The 19,469-nt window shown below is 40.8% G+C and overlaps 1 protein-coding gene across 4 annotated transcripts in view; it reads left to right on the plus strand.

Annotated features, from left to right (window-relative positions):
* The first annotated feature begins 13,434 nt into the window (after positions 1-13,434).
* GKAP1 (G kinase anchoring protein 1) overlaps positions 13,435-19,469 on the plus strand; it is a 70,315-nt gene continuing 64,280 nt past the window's right edge. For 3 of the 4 annotated variants that reach the window (XM_055311534.1, XM_055311537.1, XM_055311536.1), the window contains exons 1-2: positions 13,435-13,572; positions 13,981-14,114. The gene's annotated coding sequence lies outside the window, so the exon portion shown is untranslated. The remainder of the gene's footprint in view (positions 13,573-13,980; positions 14,115-19,469) is intronic. The other variant, XM_055311535.1, reaches the window with a different exon arrangement.

The following is a 19,469-nucleotide window of genomic DNA, read 5'->3' on the forward strand; positions in this document are numbered from 1 at the left end:
AAAAAAAAGAAACTAAAATAGTTTAACAGCAAAGTCATTCATTCTTTGGCATTAGATACTCTTAGCTATCATATACAAGAAGCATGTTAGAATTAAATCTGACATTACCATGGTGGTCTTTATAAGCATTTTGAAGGAAGCTCATTCCCCTCAGTTTGCAAGCATCTGTTGATATTACAGAGTATTTTGTCCCTGTTTGGATCAGGGCATCATGACTTGCACAGCCAAGTAATCAAAGAACAGGCCAAGACTTTAAGAGTAATGGAACTTACAATCAGAAGTATTCTAGTGGATTGTGAACAAATAAATCAGAGAGAAATAATGTATACTTTTCCTGGAAGAGTTACCTTCAGTGGTACTGAGGTCTTCTCAGTGAGATTTATGACAAAGTTTTTCCCCGAAAAGAGAAACTAGATGAAAGGACCTGATTATGTAAGTTTACTTGAACAGGCCACATAAACCAAAACACCCTTCAGAGCCAGGGTCAGTGCCTTGGGACTTGGTTCTTATGTAGGAGAGAATCTGTGCCTCTTCCAAAGAGTGAACTGGTAACTGAAGGAAACTGTATTTTTTTTTGTTTAAATTTATTTATTTATGATAGTCACACAGAGAGAGAGAGAGAGAGATTGAGAGGCAGAGACACAGGCAGAGGGAGAAGCAGGCTCCATGCACCGGGAGCCCGATATGGGATTCGATCCGGGGTCTCCAGGATCGCGCCCTGGGCCAAAGGCAGGCGCCAAACCGCTGCGCCACCCAGGGATCCCCAGGAACCTGTATTCTTAAAACATAACAAAAAGGGTATCTATATACATCACAATGAAAATTTCTATAGATATTTATTTTAGAAATAAAGACTTCTTCCTTAGTGTTTTCTATTAAGCTTTTATTACTGAGGATAAAGCTGAGAACTAAAAGCCCTATCATGGAGTGCCTGGGTGGCTCAGTCAGTTATGCATCTGCCGTTGGCTCACTGGGCCCTCGGTTCCAGCCCTGTGTTGGGCTTCCAGCTCTGCTTTTTCCATCTCTCTCTGCTCCTACCCCTGCTCATGCTTGCTCTATCTGTCTCGAATAAAACCTTTTAAAAAAAAAAAACATGTCTTTTTTTTTTATAAGAACTTATACTCCAATGATAAGTACTATGGAGAAAATAAAGCAGGGTAAAGGAATAGAGAATCAAGGAGACTTTTTTAGATGGAAATATTTCTGAGCAAGGCACATACATAAAGCTGTCAAAACTAGGCTGTAAACTCACAGACTTAAAAATTGCTTTTCAATTGACCTAAGATATGCATGCTCAAAAGGGGCAAGTGTCATAAACTGTGTCTTAACACAAATAACATCCAACCAGTTTTTATGAGAGGACAGGAGCACTGATTAATTTTGCTAGGCCATTTTATCCTATAAACTGAAAACTGCTCTGGATCTACTGCTTTCTAAATATTTAATTTTTTAAAAGATTTTTTTATTTATTCATTTGAGAAAGAGAGGTAGAGGAAGATGGAAAAGTAGACTCTCTGCTGAGCTGGGAGCCTGGTGTGGGGCTCGATCCCAGGACTTAGAATCATGACCTGAGCCGAAGGTAAGCACTTAACATACTGAGCCACCCAGGTCCCCCTCTATTGCTTTTTTAAAATACATTTTATTTATTTATTTATTTATTTATTTATTTATTTATTTATTTATTTATTTATTTATTTATGTGAGAGAGTGCAAGCAGGGGGAGGAAGAGGAACAAGCCAACTCCGTGCTGAGTGTGGCACCTGACAAGGGGCTGAATCCCAGGACCCTGAGATCATGACCTGAGCCGAAACCAAGGGTCAGGTGCCCACCTGCCTGAACCACCTAGACACCCCTAGATATACTGCTTTGATCACAATTGCTTATGACTTTTTTCCAAGTTTAGGATCAGATTTCACTTTAAAAATGAGATATAATTCACATAAAACTTACCATCTTAAAGTGTACAATTCAGTAGTTTTTAGTACAGCTATTATGTTATGCAATCATACTAATTCCAGAACATTTTCATCTCCCCCACCCCCCGAAAGCAGATCTGTCCCTATTAGCAGTCAGTCCCAATTTCCCCTTTCCCTCATCCCCTGACAACTACTAATTTACTGTGTCTCTTTGGAATTGCCTATTCTTGACTTTTCCTATCAATGATATTATACAGTATATACATTTAGTGTTTGCCTTCTTAGGATAATGTTTTCAAGATTCACTAATGCAGTATGTAACTGTTTCATTCCTTTTTATGGCTGAATAACAATCCATTGTATGGATATACCACACTTTGTGTATCCATTCATGAATTGATGGACATTTGGGTTATTTCCATTTTTTGGCCATTATGGACATCTGTGTGTAAGTTTTTGTGTGAACATTTTCAATCCTCTTGGGTATATACCTAAGTGGAATTTCAAGGTCACATGGTAATTGTTTAACTTTTGGGTAAACTGCCAAACTGTTTATCAGCAGCTATATCATTTTACATTCCCATGAGCAGTGTATGAGGGTCAGCTCATCAACATTTATTATTGTCTTTTTTTTATTATAGCCATCCTAATGGATATGAGATAATATCTCATTGCAGTTTTAAGTCACATTTCCTTAATGACTAATGACATTGAATATTTTTTCATGTTTATTAGCCATCTTTGCATCTTCTTTGGAGAAATGTCCATTCAAATCCTCTGTCCATTTTAAATCATCTTTTCAGTGTTGAGTTGTAAGAGTTCTTTGTATATTCTAGATAGAATCTCTTATCAGATATATGATCTGCAAATATTTTCTCCCATTCTATGAGTTGTCTTCACTTTGTTGAAGTGAAGTGAACTTTGCATTACAAAGTTTTTTACTTTTGATGAAATCAATTTATTTTTTCCCTTTGGTTTGTTGTGCTTTAGTTGTCATATGTAAGAAACCATTGCCTAATCCGAGATCATGCAGATTTATACATGTATTTTCTTCTAAGAGTTTTATAGTTTTTAGCTCTTATATATATAACTTGGATATATTTTGAATTAATTTTTGTATATGATGTGAGGTTGGGATCCAACTTTATTCTTTTTCACCTGGATACCCAGTTGTCCCAGAACCATTTATTGAGAAAAACTATTCTTTGTTTATTGAGTTGTCTTGGCACTTTTGTTGAAAACTAACTGATCACAGATATTTGGGTTTGTTTTTGGACTCTTGATTCTTTTCCATTGGCTTACGTCTTTCCTTATGCCAATTCCATACTGCCTTGATTACTATAGTTTTGTAGTAAATTTTGAAGTTGGGAAGTTTCAACTACCAGCTTTGTTCTCTTTCAATGTGTCTTGCTATTTGGGGGTCCCTTGAGTTTCCACATGAATTTTAAGAACAACTTATGCATTTCTGGAAAGAAAAAAAAAAGGCTGTTGGAATTTAGATAGGAATTGCATTGAACCTGTAGCTCCATTTGGGGAGTACTGACATCTTAACAATATTATGTCTTCCAATCCATGAACATGGGCTGTCTTTCTATTTTTTTAGATCTTGTTTAACTTTTTTCAACTATGTTTTCTAGTTTTCAGTGTATAAGTCGTATGTTTCTTTGGTTAAATTTGATCCTTAATATTTTATTCCTTTTGATGCTATCATATGTGGACTTGTTTTCTTAGTTTCATTTTTAGGTTGTTCATTGCCACTGTATAGAAATACAACTGCTTTTTGTACATTGATCATAATTTGTTTTGACTGATAGTAAATTGGGTTAGAAATGCACCATACCACAAATCAAGGAATGAGGGTAGTGTTTACCCATACAAATTGACTAAAAGAGCAGAAATCCCAACTTATTGCTGTTGTTGATAAATTTTTAACTGGTTATTTTAAGATTATTCCTTTCAGAATTATTTGTTTTTCTTATCTAGGTCAGGATGGTAAGATCATAGAGCACAGCTGGATAATTTGGCATTTGTGGTCTCCAGTCTTTGGTCTTTTGCATGTACTTTTCCTATTTAAGTAAAACACAAATGGAATAATCCTCAGCATCTGGTCTCTCTGTATCATGAGGATACTTTCTATATATTCCTCAATGCATATATTTTAAGGATTAATGATAATGCATAGAGAGCTAATTTATTCAGCAAATTCTTGTGAGCTCGGTCTTATGCTGACTGCTAAGTGTTAGGAAACAAAGGAAACAAATGTGAATAAATCACAGACATCCATCAAGAAGCATATGGCCCATTGAGGAAAGACAGACAATAACATTTTGCCCATTTGAATGTATATAATGAGCCTGGCACTGTAGTGACATAACAGTGGGTAAAACAGGCCAAGTTCTTGCTTTAATGGGGCTCACAATAGAAAGGAGAATATAATAGCTCTGGTAAAAATATAGAGGGTACTATGGGAGTATGGAGAAAGGGATTTTAACTTTCAGGGTTAAGGGAAGGCTTTCCCAAGAAGGTGCCCCTTGTGTCTTAATGGACAGGAGGTTGGCTTTTGGCAGGTATAAGAATGGAAGAAATAGCATTTTAGATCAGGAAATTCCTTTGACTAAATTCCTTTGGCTAAATTCCAAAGGCTAAGAAGTAAGAGACAACATCATATACTCGGGGAACTGCATGCTAGTACACTGGAGACCCCAAATAAGTATCTGTTGATAGACTGAATTTGTGCTGAGTATAGGGGACAACTGAGAATGAGGATAGGAAAGAGTTCAGATCAAAAAGAGGCCACAGTAAAGAGTCCAAAGGCTATAGAAATCCTGCTGCATTTGTTCTGTTCAATTTATATGGCAATTGGACTGGTTTACTTTTGCTGCTCCTGATCCTTTAGACATAGACAAATGGTGTATAAAATACCAGAAGAGAGTTATAAACCCATTAAGTAGAACTAATTGTTTACTAATAATTTATAGGTGAATCATGAATATAGGATCCATATCTGAACCTTATAAATATATGCAGAATACATATATATGCATATCTGTAACTATACATAACATCAATTTAATCACTGCAAGGCATCTGAGGGAAAAATTGTCTACTCTAAGAGGGTATTTTAAAAAATAATCATTTTGAAAGTATAAAATAGTTTTACACAACATAATTCCATATACATGTAGGTCATTTTTCAAATTCAAGTTAGTGACATTTGACTTCATATAAATAGTACACTATAAATAACATCACAGTAAGGGCGAGGGGGGTAGCTGAGTCAAAATACTAGGAAAGCAGCATTAACATTCCTATTTTGCAGTGGACAGTGTGACGGTAGAATGAAAAACTTTAGCTTCTTTTTTTTAAAATATATATAGTAATATATTATTATAATATTAAGATATATATAATTATTTATAATGTATATAAATGCCCCCTCTAATGAGAAAAAGGATAAAGCAACACTTCACAAAAGAAAGTATACACAATTCAACAAAAGGTGGGCATTTTTTATTTATTTATTTTTTATTGGAGTTCAATTTGCCAACATATAGCATAACACCCAGTGCTCATCCCGTCAAGTGCCCCCTTCAGTGCCCGCCACCCCGTCACCCCCACCCCCCGCCCTCCACCACCCCTAGTTCATTTCCCAGAGTTAGGAGTCTTCCATGTTCTGTCTCCCTTTCTGATATTTCCTACCCATTTCTTCTCCCTTCCCCTCTATTCCCTTTCACTATTATTTATATTCCCCAAATGAATGAGACCATATAATGTTTGTCCTTCTCCGATTGACTTATTTCACTCAGCATAATACCCTCCAGTTCCATCCACATCAAAGCAAATGGTGGGTATTTGTCATTTCGAATGGCTGAGTAATATTCCATTGTATACATAAACCACATCTTCTTTATCCATTCATCTTTCGATGGACACCGAGGCTCCTTCCACAGTTTGGCTATTGTGGACATTGCTGCTATAAACATCGGGGTGCAGGTGTCCTGGCGTTTCACTGCATCTGCATCTTTGGGGTAAATCCCCAGCAGTGCAATTCTGGGTCGTAGGGCAGGTCTATTTTTAACTCTTTGAGGAACCTCCACACAGTTTTCCAGAGTGGCTGCACCAGTTCACATTCCCACCAGCAGTGTAAGGGGTTTCCCTTTTCTCCGCATCCTCTCCAACATTTGTGGTTTCCTGCCTTGTTAATTTTCCCCATTCTCACTGGTGTGAGGTGGTATCTCATTGTGGTTTTGATTTGTATTTCCCTGATGGCAAGTGATGCAGAGCATTTTCTCATGTGCTTGTTGGCCATGTCTATGTCTTCCTCTGTGAATGGTGCTGGGAAAATTGGACATCCACATGCAGAAGAATGAAACTAGACCACTCTCTTTCACCATACACAAAGATAAACTCAAAATGGATGAATGATCTAAATATGAGAAGATTCCATCAAAATCTTAGAGGAGAACACAGGCAACACCCTTTTTGAACTTGGCCACAGTAACTTCTTGCAAGATACATCCACGAAAGCAAAAGAAACACAAGCAAAAATGAACTATTGGGACTTCATCAAGATAAGAAGCTTTTGCACAGCAAAAGATACAGTCAACAAAATTAAAAGACAACCTATAGAATGGGAGAAGATATTTGCAAATGACGTATCAGATAAAGGGCTAGTTTCCAAGATCTATAAAGAGCTTATTAAACTCAACAGCAAAGAAACAAACAATCCAATCATGAAATGGGCAAAAGACATGAACAAACTTTAGCTTCTAATGCTTTGATTTATTTGATATTCTTGAAACAAGGTATTTTTAAAATATTAATCAAAGATTAGGTTCTACTTACAATCAGTATTACTGTGGGATGATTAATGGTCAGTCTATTAAACTGGCTGAATCAAAAACAATAATACAGCTTCCCCCTCCTTTCACTTGCTACTAATTTTAAAAAATAAATGTAATTTTTATTTTTTTCAAAGTGACAATGTATATGGTTTAAAAGCCAAATGATTACAAAGCTCATAATGATAAACAGAATCCCTGCTCTATTGTCCCTCTGATGCCTGCTTCTCAAAGAAAAGTTGTTCTGCTACTTAACTCCACATTTCTAAAGGTCTTATTTCTACTGCCACATCTTAGTTTTTCAGTTTTAGACACTGTGCCATTTACTAATTGCCCAATATGTTTCCATCATTCAGTATTTATTGTATATATTTTAATGTCTACTAGATGTTGTCCACAGGGCTGTGTGTTGTGCCAGGAGAGGTTAATCATGCTACATTAACAAACTCATAAATACCAAAACCTCAGTGGCCTACAACAATAAAGGTTGACTTCTAAATTTATACTTTCTATCTGATGGCAGTCAATTGGAGTTCTGTGCCATGGTGTCTGTCTTCACTCAGGACTTAGATGGCCAGAGGCAGCCTCTGAACAGTGCCTGTCTTATGGCAAGGGCAGAGACGTGGCTCCTGAAGCTTCTGGCTGGAAGTGACATACTCACTTGTGCCACTATTTCACTGGCCACCACAATTCATGATGGGACAGGGAAGTATAATTCTCCTCCAGGGAGGTAACATCAGATATTCTTAAACCATCACACAGCCAATCACAAATCTTTTTGTTTCCCCTGGGGTTTATAATCTTCTTTTTCTGGGGTTGCTTACTCTTCTATATACTTGTCACCATTTCATCTCTATATGTTCCATTGGAACTTTGAGGTTTTGTTTATAAGGTTTGAACACATTAGGTAATTGATCAGTTTCTGCGTTTTTGTTTTTGTGTTTTCTTAGTGACATCCCTTCTGGAGCCCTCCACCCTCCTTTGTTGGAATGGACTGGTTGCTCTCCAGGCTGCTACACAGGTGTCCTCTTCATCTCAGGAATTATCTGTTTTATTCTTTTGTTAGAACTCCTGTTTATCAGGTCCTGTGTGTTTCTGTGTCTTGGTTTATACTGATCTTGGTGAGGTACGTCCTCCAGTACCTCACCTCCAGCTCCAGCTACCTGAGCATGTGTGAGTTAGAATTTTTGAGATTTTTTCCATTTTGACATCTTTTTATGTTTGCTGCATTAGCTCTATTTCTTCTTTTTTCCTTCCTTCCTTCCTTCCTTCCTTCCTTCCTTCCTTCCTTCCTTCCTTCCTTCCTTCCTTCCTTCCTCACATCTCCCTCTCTCTCCTCTCTCTTTTTTCTGTTAGTTCATTTGAGGATCTTTCATGTGAGGTTTCTTCAAATATCTAGAAACTGAATTTGGGAATAAAGCAGGTGGGATATCTTGTGATTCAATATATACAACTTCATTTAATTCTGCTTTTCTGTGGAGTGAGTCACTCCTGTCCTCAGCTTTGCCTGGTGTCCAGAGGAGCTCTGACTCAACCTCTTCAGAAAATAAACATCTTATCTTCTACTAAGGTAAGGCAGCATGGAATGGGATAGGGATTCCAGGGAAGGAAGGGTCCCATTGTTCTTCATACAACTTTCATAATGAATTCTGGTTTTCAGTCCATTTTACTTCTGCTTTCAGAGTCATGGCAGCTCTAGTTTCAGAGCCTTCACACATCAGAGTCTGTGATGTGAATGGGTTCACTTTGGCTGTCTCTACCCCCTCCCAAAGGCTTAGGTATTAATTTTCTCAGTTTGGTAAGTCAGTTATCACTCATCCATCTGTTTTTCATGTTCCTAAGGTTTGTTGACATCCTTCTTCAGCAGGGATCTTTTCCTAGGCTTCATGTTATGGGTTTATACTTTTTTTATTGCTTCACTGTCATTTCATTTTATTTTATTATTATGATTTTTTAGTGGGCTCCATACTGGGTTTGCTGGGCATGGAGCCCAATATGGGGCTCAGACTCACAACCATAAGATCAAGACCTGAGATGAGATTAAGAGTTGGATGCTCAACTGATGGAGCCACCCAGATGCCCCTCATTTTAGTTATTTTTTATTTTTAAAAGATTTTATTTTTAAGTAATCTCTACAACCAACATGGGGCTCAAACTTACAACCTGAGTTCAAGAGTTGCATGTTCTACTGACTGAGCCAGCCAAGGTGTCCCTGCTTCACTGTCATTTTAATGAGGTATCTAGAGTAAGTGGAGAAAACAGTGTGTTCAATGCACTACATTTAACCAGAAGTCTCCTTACCAATAGCTCTTAACATGTATAGATGTAATAAACATATTTTCTAGGTAGAAAAAGCTAAAATATTATTATAGGCAAGTCCATAAGAGTTATAGTACAAGAATAGAATAAATTTTATTGAGTGCTTATATGGGCTAAGCAGTCTTTTAAATGCTTATTTTATTGAATATATTACATATCTTATCCTCAAAATAACCCCATTAGATGGGTGTTGTGATTCAACCCTCAGCAATGTGACTCCGGGGTCCCTATGGTTGTTAACGTGGTATGTCATTTTCTAAGCTACAGGCAATCTCTTCATTTCCAATTTGCCAGGTCTCTAGTCAATCCCTACTTATTGTTAAGTTACACCTAAGGTTTTTCATGTATATTTTGAACATTTATAGCCCATTATATTCGATGTAGCATAGCTAGCATCACAGTTGATGTATCTATTTGAGGATACATGTTGGAGGTAGAACAGAGTAGTTTATGACAAATTTTAAAGCATAGTCATTTAAACTGGAAAGCCTGGCATGTGTTTGTTTTGTAATACAGACAGATGGGCATTTCCTCTTAAAGAAAGCAGTTACCATCTGTAATCTGAGAGGTCAAAGAGAAGCAATTACAAATCCCACATTAGTAACACAAAACTTAAAAGCGCCTGTTTAAGTGAAACATGATCTCTACAAGAGTCTAACACACTGGCCTTAAACACCCTAATTCAGAGAATTCAACCCCTCATTCTTTGAAGATGTTAGTACCAGGCTCATTATCACTCTTTCCAAGGCTGTTCACTACTCCAACATTATTAATAGTCCTTTGGTAATTCTTCATGAGGTAAATACATATATATATTATATAATATATATAATATATATAAATGAATATATAATATATAAATATATATAAATACATATAAATAAATATATAAGTATATATAAATATATATATATAAATACATATATTTCAAATATTCTCAATTCCTTGACCAGCTCTTTTTAAACGATCTTGTACCCTCTGCTTTCTCAGTAACCCACTCCCATGATCATTTCAAGGTGTAGACCTTGGCATTACTAACTACAGCCCCACCTCTCATTTTAATTTCAAGCTTCCAACTTTCAGATTATTCTCTGTAGTACCAAAAATCCAACTATTCTTCAACCTGATCAGAAATACCAATCTATCTATTCACCCTACCATTTTTGCACTATTCCCCATCTTTCCCATAGCCTTACCTCTTACGTCTTCTAAAATTATGGTGCCTCCTTTGCTTCTACCCTCAGCCACTTTGCCTGTCACTCCTCATCCTATTTGCCTGGCCAAATCTCAGTCCTGGTTAATCCCAAACTGCCTATTCAGTGTTTGCATGTAAGCAATGGAATATGGCTAGAGGAAAAATATGGGCCCCAGCCATGTTGACCGGTCTGACTATAAGTTCATGACCACTCTCTCAGGTAGGCCCTTAATAGTACCTGAAAACCCTACTATGCTTCCCTAGGCAATCTGTCTCCCACAGTCAAACTGCTTTTTCACCTTGCCTTCTCTCTCCCCTCTCTCCCAAGCTCCTCTTCAGTTATTGACTACATTAGCTAGAGTAGGCCAAACAGACCCCAAAACGTTAAAGCTCTAACTTGAGAAATTTATATCTTGCTCACATAATAATTGACAGTGGGTTTTCCAGGTCAGTGGGCAGCTCTCCATTCGAGCACCTTCCTTCATGTGGTTCTGTCAACCCCAGGGGCTTGTAGTCATCTGCATAATTCAGCTGGCAGAAAGGAAAAATGCATGGAGACACTCTGGCCTGGCAGGGGTAGACATCATTTCTGCTCACATTCCATTAGCAATGACTTAATACTTGACTATACTAACTGGGAGAAAAACTGAGAGAAACAGTCTGTGTGCCCAGGAAGAAGGGGAGAAGAGATTGTAATGGACAATTAGCAGTCTGCCAAAATGATCTTGCTCCTTAGTTCACTCAGAAAATAGAAGCAACTAGGAAAGAATTTCTATCAAATCCACAAGCCTACTTCCATATGTCCCATATATGTGGGGGTGGGGTGGGTTTGGAAGGGGTAGATTATATTTCTAGGCTCTTCCCATCACAAAGTAGTTTCCAAGCTTTCAATTAGAACAACATGGTCATATGATCATACCACCCAATTACAAATTCAAACACATTTTCTTTCTTTGTGCTCTTTAAGCTTGGTGATATTAGTATCAATAAACACTCCTTGTCTCCGCTTTTGTGAAACTCCAATTTACCTTGCTTTGGTGATTTTGCATTACCCTGGTTCTCCTCTCACTTCCTTTTCCCTCTTTCCTTGCTGGTTTCTCCCATCTAGGTGAGATTCCTTCTTTATTTGCTGGCTTCTCTTAACTAGGTCAGAGTTTCTCAAACCGTGATGGGACACAAATCACTTAGGGTTCTTGTTAAATTGAGGATGCTGATTTAGCATGTTTGAGGGCAAGGGCGCAGAGATTCTACCTTTCTAACCTCCTGGTGATGCCAGTGCTGCTGGGCCATTGGCCACACTTTTGAGTAGCAAAGTTCTAAGATGTTCTCCAAGATTCTGCCCTTTGTTTTCTTCTTTTCCCTCACAGTGATATCACCACTGGGCAGCTAACTTACGACTCTCTTTTCTAGTTCACCCCTCTTTCCTATATGTCAAAGTTTTTATTTCTAACTTAATATCTACATCTATTTGGCTGACCCAACAATCTTTCAAATTCTTAAAATATCCAAATCTAAACTGATGTCTCAAGCAGTTCCTACTTGTCTCTTCTATAATTACCTACACACTTAGAACCTTCATTTTTTTTTTTTGCATCCACCTTTCTATATGTTCTCATGTTATCCCTTCTTCCTGTAAAACCAATTAATCAATCCCCAAATTTTGTAGATTCTGCTTCCACGTCACCTTCCTGCCCCTATCTTTAGTCCAGACTCATCCTTACCTTTCACCTGGCCTATCTGGTGGTTTTCCCACCTCTGATTTTCGTATCCATTCATAGAGAGGCTTTTTTTTTTTTTATTATTTCCCCCAAATAACTTTTAAACCACGAAAACTCAAAGTACCGTGTTAAATACAAATTCTCCCACTTGGCATAGGGCCCCAATTCCCCTTTGTCTCTGCCACTTCTCAACATGCTCTGGAATTTAACCATTTACTTTTTCCTGACCGTGACTTTCATTGATTGATCTTCATAGGATGTTCTCATGCTATCCCTTCTTGCTGTAAAAATCCTCCCTTTCTCCTTCAGAGTTAATCCCAAATGCCTCCTCCTCCAGGCTGCCTTTCTTTCCTGATCCCCCAGACAGATAGAAGCAGTTTTTTGATCTTCAATACTCTTTGTGTTTTTCAGACGACACCTACCATGGTTTGTCTCTTATTAGAACGGCTTTATCTTTTATTTTATTCGTTACTCTCTTAAGGTAAGGATAACATCCTTATCGTCCGTAACCCTGCAGACGTTACCTCTGGGAGCTTATGGGTCTACCATCAGTTAAATCAAAGGGATTTAGGGAGATAGTGTGATCAACGGTAAGCGGTACAGAATCTGAAGTCCGTTGCAGCCGGTCCCGGCTCTCACGCTTATTAGCTGTGAGGCTTTGAGCGCGTTACTTGGCTGGTACGTGAGAATCCTACTACCTGACGGGGCACCAAGGGACAGGACACTGAAGTGCTGTGCAACTCTCCAGGGAACTGAGCCCTGTTGGTTATTTTCCTTTCGGGGAGCTGATGGCAGGCTTGCTACGGAAATCCCGATTTGCAGGACCATCCCTACTTCACGAATGGGAGGTCCCCCGGCCCTCTTCCTCCCCATCACCCCCAGACTGCTCTCCGCCACGCAGGTGAGGCCGCCGAGCCGTGGGGGAACGGCCTGGAGCCCTATTCTCTCGGGAGGCCTCCTCCTTGCACACGCCCAGGGAAAGCCCTTCCCTTCCCGGTAACCCCGAGGACCGCGGCGCCGCCGCCTACGCGAGCCGTTTGGACCCTGCCCGGCCCCCGTAGCTCCCCTTCTCCGGCAGGTGGTTGTGATCCTCTCCCCCGGCCCGGGGCGCTCACGTCACCGGCGAACCTCTCCCCACGCGCCAGCGCCGCAACCAACCGGGAAAATAAACAAACCCCGGCGCGCGGCGGCGGGCGCGCCTGGCCCCGCCCCCGGCCCGCCCCGCGGCTCTCACGCCGCCCCCTCCGCCGGGACTTCCCTCCCGCCCTCGGCTCGCAGCCGCGCTCTCCCCGCCCCTCCCCGCAGCTGCCGCCGCGCTCCCCGCCGCGGGCCGCTCCGCCCGCCCAGCCCGGCGCCCGCTCGCGGGGCCCGTTAGTGCCCGGCGCCCGCCCGCTGGCCCGCCCCCGCGCGAGCCCCGCCGCGCGAGCCCGCCCCCGCCCCCGCCCCCGCCCTCGCCCCCGCCCCCGCCCCTTGACCCAGCCTAGTCCCAACGCCCAGCGCGGCCGCCCCGGGAGCCGCGGGAGCGGCGGCGGCGGCGGGGGGAGGAGGGAGAGGAGGGCCGAGCCGGCGGCCGGGGAGGCCCGGTGAGTACGCGGAGGGCGGGCCCGCCTCGTGGGGGGCAGCGCCGGCGCCCCCGGGGCGCGGGTGGCGCCTCGGCCGCGCCGCTGCGTGCGCCTCGGGCTGGGCGGTTGGGGACTCGGCCGGAGCCGCCGGGCACAGGGCGCGGGAGGGCCGCTCCTCGGGAAGGGCCGCGGCGCCGCGCTCGGGGCGGCCGGCGGGGACCCGCGCCTCCTCAGGCCCCGGCGCCCGGGCCGTGGCCGAGCCGCCCGACACCCCGCGGGGCGCGGGCCCGGGGGCTCCGGGGCGGCGGGGCCGCGAGTGACAGGTGCCGCCGCCCCCTCCCCGCGGCGGGCCCCGCGCTCGCTCGGCCGGAGCCGGGCGCTCGGAAATTTCTGGAGCCGCGACCCGACTCGCTGTTCTCTCCCTTCCAGGTTTGGAAGCCGCTTCTGTGCCCGAGTTAGGTCTCGCCCAGCCCCATTTCTTTCTCAGCGTACTTTGTGCGAGTAAGTTTTGGAGCATCGGTTGACAGCCTATGGGTGAAATTTGGCTTTGGTTCACGAACGAGGTACAGTGGATTACTTTTTGAGTAAAGTGCTCCTCCTCCCCGCTAGCAGTCGGAAAGTAGATGAGCAGGGTTTTGAATTCTGTTTCTTGCCGTTATTCTTTGGAACAGCAGTCTTTCAGAATTTTTGTCACATCTCCCGTTTTTAGGGCGCTTCGTGGATAACTGAACAGGAATGACAAAAATGGCTCAGCAAACTGTCTTTTCTCTCCAGCTTTTAGATTTTTCACTCTCACCTTAGATTCTACGGTTGAGTGGGTGCTGTGGCTTTCACCCAAGGCGCCGGTAAAAGATCATCTCTCCTTTACTAAGAGGCCAGTGAAATTTTGTCTAAGTCGTTCAGGATTGCCTATTCCTTCGAGTGGTAACAGTGCTTGTGATTGTAACCCGAATCATCCGCTTCATGAATTTGTCTTGAGCCTGTAAGAGTAGCAGAGAAAGTTTATGGGAAATTGAAAAATTAAAGATACTTAATCAGTGGAAATAGTGATTCTGTTTCTCAACAGGTTTGAGACTATACTTGGTATTAGTCAAATCCTAATTAATGAGAGATAGAATCTTTTTTTTTTTAAGATTTTATTTATTAATTCATGAGAGGCAGAGACACAGGCAGAGGGAGAAGCAGGCTCCATGCATCGGGAGCCCCATGCGGGACTCCATCCAGGCACCCCAGGATCACGACCTGAGCGGAAGGCAGATAGATGCTCAACCACTGAGCCACCCACGCATCCCTCCCTGAGAGATATTCTTAATTGTCACGAATGGTTACAACAAACTTACTTGTAAGATCCCAATCTAGCAGCTTCATTCTGTGGACTAAGCAAGATCTGGGAAGTTGACCAGAAGAACACTGGGGCAAATGAAAATACAGGTGTTTTATCCATGGGAGATTCCTTTAGCTCCTCACTCAGTACCTGCTAGTACCTTTTGCTTAGATTTTTCAGTCCCCGGAAATTAGGTGCAGATTGCATTAGGGAAGCAGTACCTAACTATGAAAAAAAAAAAAAATGGCATTAGGACATACCCATTAAATGTATGTGGTTTGTTCACAGCACGTGTGTTGGGAGCAAGGTTTTGGTAAGCACTTGGCAGGTGCTGGTTGTGAACTTTTTAAGAAGCCAAAATGAAAGATATTGTTTAGTTGTGTTACTTGAGTAACAGAACATGAAATATTTGTTAAAATTTCACCAGGTACTAAATAACTGATACTCAGTGTCATTTCATTTAATGTTCAGTCGTCCTTTTATTTTATTTTATTTTATTTTTTATTTTTTTGAGGTTTTATTTATTCATGAGAGACAGAGAGAGAGAGAGAGAGAGAGAGAGAGGCAGAGACACAGGCAGATGCAGAAGCAGGCTCCATGCAGGGAGCCCAATGCGGGACGACTTGATCCCGGGACTCCAGGATCATGCCTTGAGCCAAAGGCAGACACTTAACCGCTAGGCCACCCAGGCGTCCCCAATCTGTCTTTTTAAATCTAAGTTACATTTCAAGGAGACCACGCTAATTATACCTGTGTTGTATTAATTTCTTATTTTGTTTAGGCTAAACTGGTTGATGATGTTAATGGAAGATGACTATCATTTTATTAAAGGAATGTATCTAGTTGTTCTTGACTGAGGTATGGACACTGCTACCATTTTTCTTGACCCTTAAGAGGTCATAGTCTGGAAGGATGAGGTCATAGTGACAGTGGTCTTCAGAACCTTGGTAGGAGAGCCCAAGAGTACCAGCCATTTAGAAGTCTTGCTGTTTACAGCTTAGGCTGTTCATTTTTAGAGTTTACTTAAGTACCTGATATACCTTAATTCTTTTTAATCAACACTTTAAAACCAGTTATGTTTCTTGAGCAAATCTGTTTCCTCAACAAAGTTAGTTGTGATGGTCACTTAGTAGAATGGCACTTCTAATGAAACAAATTGGAACTGCTAATAATCATTGTTAATTCACATTTGCATTATGGGAGTTAGGGATTATCTATGGTACACTTTGCGTTTTCTTTTGCTGTGCATTCTACTTTACAGCATATATTTCAATGCATAGATAGCTGTGTACTTGGGGAATATATTTTTTAAAAATTCAATAAATTTTTCTGTGCCCAATCCTGTGGTTTTGTTAGAGATTGACTTTCAGGATGTTGAAATCATAGTTGTAGGTGGCTAGACACAAGAGTAAAGAGATAATTTTAATAGAATCCACTTAATACATTTAAAACTAAAGAATTATTACAGAGAAAGGAAAGATTAATTTGAAGGGGAGATCACAGAAAGCTTCCTGGGGATGCTAGCCCTTGAGCAGGATTTTGAAGACAATGAATAGAAGTTTTAAATGAGTGAGAAGGAGGGCATTTTAGGCAAAGACAACAGAAGATATGAACAAGTAAAACTAGATATGTGTTTAGGAAATTTTAAGTAGTTTATTTTGCTATAGTATAACATCTGAGGAAGGACAGGGCTATAGGAAGCCCTAACATACACTATAATATTTAATAAGTCAAATAAATAATTGGCTTTTTGAGTGTTGAATATATGTTAAAATGGGCTTCACTATAATTTGATATTGCTGCGATCTCAAGCATAGAGGAATTAATGGTGGTAGTCACTAAGAAATTCTAGAATATTGTACTTCTCTGTTATGAACCGTCTACATATTTACATTTGTAAACTTACGTGTTTCTTATGTATTTTGACCTGCAAAACAGGTTGCTTTTACATTTTTAAAAAATTTTAAATTTTTTTAGAGAAAGAACACAAGTGGTGGCGGGGGGAGGAGCAGAGGAAGAGGGAGAGAGAAAATCTCCAGCATACTCTCCACTGTACATGGAGCCTGACACTGGGCTCCATCCACGACCCTGAGATCATGACCTTAACTGAAACCAGGAGTTGGATGCTTAACTGACTGAGCCACACAGGAGCCCCTGAAACAGTTGTTTTTAAATTATCTTGGAAATTTTCTTTTGTCTTCAACTATTTAAATTAGCTTATAAGCTATTTTAAAAATTTTGTTATTTTTAAAAGATTTTATTTATTTACTTGAGAGAGCGAGTGAGTATATAAGCAAGGTGAGCAGCAGAGGGAGAGCAGGCTCTCCTCTGAGCAGGGAGCCTGATGCGGGGCTCCATCCTAGGACCTGACCTGAGCTGAGCTGAGGGGAGACGCTTAACCAACTCGGCCACCCAGGTACCCTGCTATTTTTATTTTTTAATTGAGGTGAAATTGGTATGTAACACATTAGTTTCAGGTGTGTAACATAATAATTTTATATTTTCCTTTACTAAAAAGTGATCATCATACTGAGTAGTTAATTTGTCATCATACAATTGATCCCTTTTACTGTTTTCACCTATCCTCCAACCCCTTTCCCTTCTGATAATTGCCAGTCTGTTCTCTGTATCTATGAGTTTTATTTATTCTTTTGTTTCGCTTTTTAGATTTCACATAATGGTGTTTATCTTTGTTTTTTGTGGATTATTTCACTTAGCATAATATCCTCAAGGTCCATCCATGTTGTCACAAACCTTGTCACATGGCAAGGTTTCCTTTTATGTGGCTGAGTAGTATTCCGTTATGTATATATATCATATTTTCTTACTTTATTCAAACATCAGTGGACACTTAGATTGTTTCCTTATCTTGGCTATTATAAATAATGCTACAGTGAACATAGGGGTGCAAATTAGTGTTTTTGTTTTCTTTGGATAATTACCGATCAGTGGAATTGCTAGATTGTGTAGTAGTTGTATTTTTAATTTTTTGAGGACCTCCATATGTTTTTTTTATAGTGGCTACCTCAATTTACATTCCCACCAGCAGTGAAAAAGGATTCTCTTTATCGCACAACCTCTCCAACACTTGTTATTTCTTGTCATTTTTGATAGTGAGCATTCTGACAGGTGTAAGATAACATTTTTTAAAAGATGTTATTTATTTAGGGGCGCTGGAGTGGCTCACTGGGTTAGGCTTCTGCCTTCGGCTCAGGTCATGAGTTCAGAGTCCTGGGATCGAGCCTCACGTTGGGCTCCCTGCTCAGTGGGAAGCCTGCTTCTCCCTCTCCACCCCTGCTTGTGTCCCCTCTCACTATCTCTCCCTCTCTCTCTGTGTGTGTGCCTCAAGTGAATAAATAAAATCTTTTTTTTTTTTTATGATAGAGAGAGAGAGAGGCAGAGACACAGGAGGAGGGAGAAGCAGGCTCCATGCCAGGAGCCCGACATGGGACTCGATCCCAGGACTCCAGGATCGCGCCCTGGGCCAAAGGCAGGCGCTAAACCGCTGAGCCACCCAGGGATCCCCAATAAAATCTCTCTCTCTTTTTTTTTTAAGATTTTATTTATTTATTCATGAGAGACAGAGAGAGACATAGGCAGAGGGAGGAGAGAGAGAGAGAGAGAGAGAGAGAGAGAGAGAGAGAGAGGCAGAGACATAGGCAGAGGGAGAAGCAGGCTCCCCCATGGGGAGACTGATGCAGAACTCCATCCCAGAAACCTGGGATCACAACCTGAGCCAAAGGCAGATGCTCAACCACTGAGCCACCCAGGTGCCCCTGGATATCATCTTATTATGGTTTTGATTTGCATTTCCCTGATGATTTGTGATGTTGAGCACCTTTTCATGTGCCTGTTGCCATCTGTATGTCTTTGGAAAAGTGTCATTCAGATCCTCTAACCATTTTTTAATTGGAATTCTTTTTGTCACTGAATTATATGAGTTCTTTGTATATTTTAGATAGTAGCTGCTTATCAGATATATGATTTGCAGATCTCTTCTTCTAATCAGTAGGTTACCTTTTTGTTTGATGATGATTTCCTTTACTGTGCAGAAGCTTGTTAATTTGATGTAGTCCCATTTATTTTTGCTTTTGTTGCCCTTGTCTTTAGAAAGAGATCCAAAACTACCACCAAGAATGATGTTAAGTAGCATACCGCCTGTGTTTTCTTATAAGAGTTTAATCATTTTTGGTCTCACATTTAGATGTTTATTTTGTTAATTTTTGTGTATAGTATAGCATCGTGGTCCAGTTTCATTGTTTTGCATATGGCTGGCCAGTTTTCCCAGCACCATTTGTTGAAGGGAATGTCCTTTTCCCATTGTATATCTTTTTCTCCTTTGTTGCAAGTTATTTAACTATGTGTGGGTTTTCTGGGCTCTATTCTATTCTGTTGGTTTATGTGTCTGTTTTTATCTCAGTCCATACTGTTTTGATTATTATAGCTTTGTAATATGGTTTGAAATCAGAAGCATGATACCTCCAGCTTTGTTCTTTCTCAAGATGCTTTGACTATTCACTGTCTTCTGTGGGTCTGTACAAATTTTAGAGTTATTTGTTCTAGTTCTGTGAAAAATGTCATTGTAATTTTGTAT

This window comes from Nyctereutes procyonoides, unplaced genomic scaffold (assembly GCF_905146905.1).
Source record: "Nyctereutes procyonoides isolate TBG_1078 unplaced genomic scaffold, NYPRO_anot_genome, whole genome shotgun sequence".
Taxonomy (NCBI): Eukaryota; Metazoa; Chordata; class Mammalia; order Carnivora; family Canidae; genus Nyctereutes; species Nyctereutes procyonoides.